We start from the raw sequence: 5,981 nt of genomic DNA, 5'->3' as shown, positions 1-5,981 counted from the left end.
TACATTTAAATGAATGCTATTACAACCATGAATAAAGGAGGAGAGAGGGGGGGGGAGGGCAACAAGTAAACTAACTTGCTGTGTTGAGACAAGCACATGGACTCAATGACCGTTTATTAATATCATTTTATTGCATGCATAAATAACAAATCCTTCAAGGCCATAGAGCATATGGGTGTTCATACTTTTGAAGATGCTCTGCAACTTCTGACTATAAACACACAAATAGGCTACAAGAGACTATATTCACCTTTCAATAAGTTTTTTTTAAACTACATAACTACGATCTTATATAAATAACACTTCATTTTAATTCATGTAACATGAAAAAATACATCAGGTATTGTATGCAATTTCAAGCCCATAACATTTTCTAATGTTTTCACAACTATAACATTAAGCAAACATCTCATGATTGCTGCCCATTGCATGAGTACACTGTACAAAGAAATAGTCTATAAAAGGTTTTTGCTGTAATACGTCATTACTGGACATTTTTTGAAATAGTGTTAAAATACCGTCACACCCCTACCTGACAGTCATGAGTACTTTGGTGGTTTGGTGCAAGGCTTTTAGCCTAATGGCCACCTTACACCAAACAAGTTTGACAAGATTTGGGAAATATTCTTCAAAGATTGGAGTCTTTTGAGTAAAGCTTGAATGGGGGGCATTATAGTTAAAATACTACAATCTTTTAAGAATCTTTCCCCAAATCTTGTCAAACTTGTTTGGTGTAAGGTGGCCATTAGACGTTTCAAAACATGATTTAGATAACTTATTGACGCATTCATCTCCAGTAGGGTTGACTACTGCAATGGGCTTTTCCATCTGGTGTCACTGGGCCAAGTCATCATCTACTTCTTTGGCTTCATGTTCTGAGTCCTTGGGCTTTTCTGTGAAAGAGAATCACCTTGAGTTGACCATTTTTCATTTTTAATGCACTTTATTTACACCAATGTATTATAACTCTTTATGCAGTGGTTCGCAATCCTTTGTGCCAAAATCCAAGATAAAATCACATTCACATATACTTATGAAAGTATAAGTATATACAGTACCCTCCAGAATTATTGGCACCTCTACTAAAGTTAATCTGTTATTATCTGTGATTTATTGTAATCTCACAAATGAAAAAAAAAAAAAAACAGGAAAAATACAACCTTGAAGGAAAGCAAAATTATTTTGAGAAAAAGAAAAATCTTTAGATTTAAAAATAAATAAATATTTAACAAAACACTTCTTGCCACAATTATTGGCACCCCTACTTGTAATACCTCCTTAAGCCTCCCTTTTGCCAATAAAACAGCTTGTAATATTCTCCTATGACACCCCATAAAGTTGTAGAATAAAAACAAGGGATTTAAGACCGTTTGTCTTTACAAAATCTCCCCAGATCGCCCAGATTCCTAGGTCTACACTTGTGCATTCTCCTCTTTGACTCACCCCACTGTTTTTCTATGGAGTTTAGATCAGGGGAGTGAGATGGCAATGTCTGAAGCTTGATTTTGTGTTCAGCAAACCATACTTGTTTTGATCCGGACATTTGTTTTATTTCATTGACCTGATGAATGATCCAATCATGACCAACTTTTAGTGTCTTGGCAGAGATTGACAGATTTCCTTTGAAAATGTTCAAGTTTTTCTTGGTGTTCATGAAACCATGCACCTTAATTAGGTTCCCAAGGCCTTTGGGAATAAAAACAGTGCCACAATAGCACAGCCCCTCCACGATAATTCTCATTCTCTGGACTAGTAGCATTATGTCCACTATTAGTAGGCTAGTTAGACTACACAAAAAAACGACGATCAAAAATCAAGAGCTTGTCCCTCGAAACAGATCATCCGTTGTTCGAAAATATTTTGGATTTCAGGCAAGTGAAGTTAACTAAAAACATTAGCAAAGCAGGGCACTCAACTCATACCGTGAAACACATTACATTACATAAACCACACATGCCTTTTTTATCACGTTAACTTTTAGTCCTTGTTTGCTTCCTCCAATATAGCCTATAATAAGAGTGGAGCTAACGACGGGATCTGTGAAGAGGCCCTTGCACGTTTTATTACTTCTTGCACCTCTTTCCACCTTGGTGGACTTGTCACACTGGCTACTTAATTCACCAATAGGTGGGATACATAAGAAACATACCGTGAACATACCTTACAACATGAAATGTGCCATCTGACAATTTGGGGTGGCATTTTGTCATTCTATGTTATGGAGTGATTTAGGTGTCCTTCAGCTTGTACTGGGGGGTCTTGGTTGCACTGCACCTTCTGATGGTGTGAACTGTTAAATGAGAGTGAGAGAGAGAGAAATAGGACAGACAAAATAATGTATTAGAATAATATTACTACAGCACTAGAACACCACCACTATCAGTCATACACTGCAATACTGATTAGAAAAACAAAAGGGCAAACGCTAAGAATCTACAGGTCATAATACAATCAATACTCTGATGCATCTGTGATTAAGGCCAAATGGGAGACAATCCAACAGATATCTTTGACCCTTACATGCATAAGTGGAGTCAAATATGACCCCAGCATTTTTTTGTTGGTAATTTTACATTTGTATTGTTTAATCTTCCATATATTCCTCAAATATTTTGTCTGACATGAGGCCGTTTGGATTTGCATCATCATTGGTATATTTTTTTGTATCATTACCACACTTTTCCATACATTGGGTCAAAAATGACTCCAATCATTTTCTATGGAATTTCAAGTAATGCCAACAAAGGGTGGCTTGTGTGTATTAAAGTCAAATAAAGTTTCACTGTTGGGTACTGTATAAACAAGATGTTTAGAGTTTGAGTGAACACGAAAGGAGCCGAATATAACAGAAGATACATTTCATATTATTCACATCAACATTGTGACCTGAAGAGTGACTTCGAATGGCATTCCCCGAACACAAGAGATGGACGAAGGAAATGCATGAAAGAGGCAAGTAATTTCCCTCATCTCTGGAATAAGAAACATACTCAATTGCATTTGATGGTATTGCCTTCCATTGCTTGGGTGCTAGGTCAACCTAACCCACTTAGTTAGCAAAGGTAGAGTTGAGTAGGGAAGTGCCACAGCAGTGCTCCTTGTAGAGCTGCCCATGGACCTTAAGACTCACATACATTCTAATTTTTACGTTTTGATAGAACTAAAGCACTCATTTTCAGGTGCTTGTTGACAGCCATGTCAAAGAACAGGAAACTGGTTTGCCGACTATTACATTACATTTAGCAGACACTTCTTGACTAAAGTGACTTACATATGTCAGCTATATTACAAGGGATCACATTGTCCCCGGAGCAATTTGGGGTTAAGTGCCTTGCCCAAGGGCACAACGGTGGAAACTGGGAATTGAACCGACAACGTTCAGGCTACTGCACGCTAGCCCAGCTCCTTAACCACTACACTACCACCGCCCCCACTATAAGTGAGCTTGTGCTCAGAGCCCATACAACCTATTTTGTCAACGCATAGCTTTCCTATGCTTCACTGAAATCAATCCTGGCACTTCACTTATCAGATGAATAGAACAGAATACTGCACATCGAAAAGTCGCATGCTTGCCAACAAGCCGCAACTACAAGCCCCTGGCTACCATCAATCTGCGCAGACGTTGGTGGTAATAGAGATAAGAGAGATACGAGAGACAGCATTTTAGTAATAGCATTTTAGTAATAGGCGATATTGTTACTGATTTATTTTACATTGTTTTAGATTAATTTTAACATCAGATAGAGTAGATTTGTTTAGTTAGTTAGAATAGTTTGACATTTGTTTGTTTGTTTGTAGCGTTATATTGTAGATAATCTTTGTTTAAGATAAATGTCATGAATAACTATATATTGTGCATTTCCGACGAAAATGGGCTATTTTTGTACCAACGTCATCTGCTATGACAAATGTTAACAAATGTGTGATGTCGAACAACGTTCACGTTAACGTTTTAAGTTACAACATAGTCACTGGCAGTGGACCCTAACGTTAAAACATGACATGTAGATAAATGTCATGTATATACAGTAGCATATGCATGTGACAATTTAGTAGTATTCTAGATATTATTGTTGCAGAAATATCAAATATCCTTCGGTAATGTCACTGTTCAATTACAATACTTTATATATATATAAAGTATTGTAATTGAACAGTGACATTACCGAAGAGTGACATTACTGAAGGATATTTGATATTTCTGAAACAATAATATCTAGAATACTACTAAATTGTCACGATGGCTATTAAGTGACATTAACGTGACAGAGTTTAATCGAAATATGCTACAGATAGCTTTATCATCAAAGAATAAATGTCCGTTAATTCAGCGAAAACGCTGCTCAGGCATAAGCGGGAAACCTAGCCAGGCATGGAGTGATGTCAGTGTAACGTGCAGCGTTCTTTACTAAATCCCCGGGAAACTGTCGAAGCTAATGTTAGCCCATGCTTAAACTCGGCTACACTAAAGAAACCAAATGGCTATCAGGGGGCCAAATGGCTATCGAAATCAGCCCCATCGACATATCGGTCCATACTACAATCCATGGATGTTAATATCTTAACTAACGTTAAACAGTAAAAAAAAAAAAAAGTACTTACCGCACATATTTCCAAGTCAATTTCCTTTGGTGAAGTTAACTTAGTCATGGTCGTTATGTTAGTGGCATCAACCTGATAAATGCACATTATTAACCTTAGACCATAAACCATCCGATGAAATACAGCAACCTTAAGATTTAGTGAGCTAGCTAACCCCGACATGAATAAATACTAGCTAATGGTCAATGCGGCCCCTATTTAAATTACCATTGCATAACATTAACTGTTCGATTAATGATTACCCAAACGGCTAACGATAGCTAACGTTCACATATGCAAGATGGTTATATTCTGTTATTCAACAATACCAACATTTCTAAAGACAAAGATACATTGAACATCTGAACTCTTACCTGCACAATCTGTGAAAATAATTCGTCGGGTGTAGCAGCTAGTCAAAATATATTTTTCTGAGAATTTGGTCTCATCTCACAAACCACATGGCAACCCCTGTGAAATTACCGTGGGAATGACAGACACTTGTGGTGGTTTGCAGGATTAGGAAATCTGGAGAACGATGTGACGTATGGCAAAAAATGGACCAATTATAAATGATCTAATCTACTACACCCAATCAGAGAAAGTGACATCATCGTCGAGCAAGTGGTGAATTGCTTCATACAGGGCACCAATCTTTTACTGTCTATGGCACTAAACCTGGTTTACTTTGTTAGTCAATGCCCCCACATGACACAAAATATTTGATGGACTTTCCAAACCCACAGTTGAAAATTTATTTTATTCACTTGATATTATATGCATTTTAATCTCTATATTTTTATATTTATCTAATCTTTATTGTTTGGTCATGTTTGTTGTTTTACTCCCTTTCTTTTGGGGCACATTGGGTCTGTGTTTGTCAAATATGCTGTATAAATAAATTTGATTTGATTTAGTCTCCCATCTTGGTACCTAAATGTAAACATACTGTAGAAGTGTATGCTTACTAGATATCTATGTTTTTTTATCATTTGTTCAAAGAAACATGGACCAGTACTCATTTCATGCTGCTCTTCGGCAGTATCTACTCAGTGGGGCTGTCGATTCCGCTGTTGCCGCAGTTGACCGTAAGAGACTCATACGGGTGGCCAACAACTTTGTTGTAAATGGTAAGTTAGTTGAGATAACATTGTACACACTGAGAGACATACTAATCAATCAATCAGTCACTCAATAAATCTTGAATATTTTCTTTAGACAACCAGTTATTCTACACTGGCCCAAGCAGGCAGTTCATGAGGCTGGTTGTTATGTCCGAGCAAAAAAAGGAAGCTGTCTTGAAGGAGTGCCACAACAAGCCTGGCACTGGTAACCACGCTGGAGTGAGGGCCATCAGAGACCGGGTCACTGCTGGCTACTTCTGGTCCACTCTAAAG

General features: G+C 37.4%; 1 long non-coding RNA gene across 1 annotated transcript; it reads right to left on the bottom strand.

The window, feature by feature from the left end:
• Positions 1-711: 711 nt before the first annotated feature.
• LOC125305044 lies at positions 712-5,303 on the bottom strand. The gene is made up of 3 exons (XR_007195324.1): positions 4,606-5,303; positions 2,161-2,290; positions 712-893 (listed from the first exon to the last, which is right to left on the bottom strand). It is a non-coding gene; the product is annotated as an uncharacterized LOC125305044 (long non-coding RNA).
• Positions 5,304-5,981: the final 678 nt, after the last annotated feature.

This window comes from Alosa alosa, chromosome 12, assembly GCF_017589495.1.
Source record: "Alosa alosa isolate M-15738 ecotype Scorff River chromosome 12, AALO_Geno_1.1, whole genome shotgun sequence".
NCBI lineage: Eukaryota > Metazoa > Chordata > Actinopteri > Clupeiformes > Clupeidae > Alosa > Alosa alosa.
Note: the sequence above shows the minus strand (reverse complement) of the source record. Positions and strands in the feature narration are given on the sequence as shown.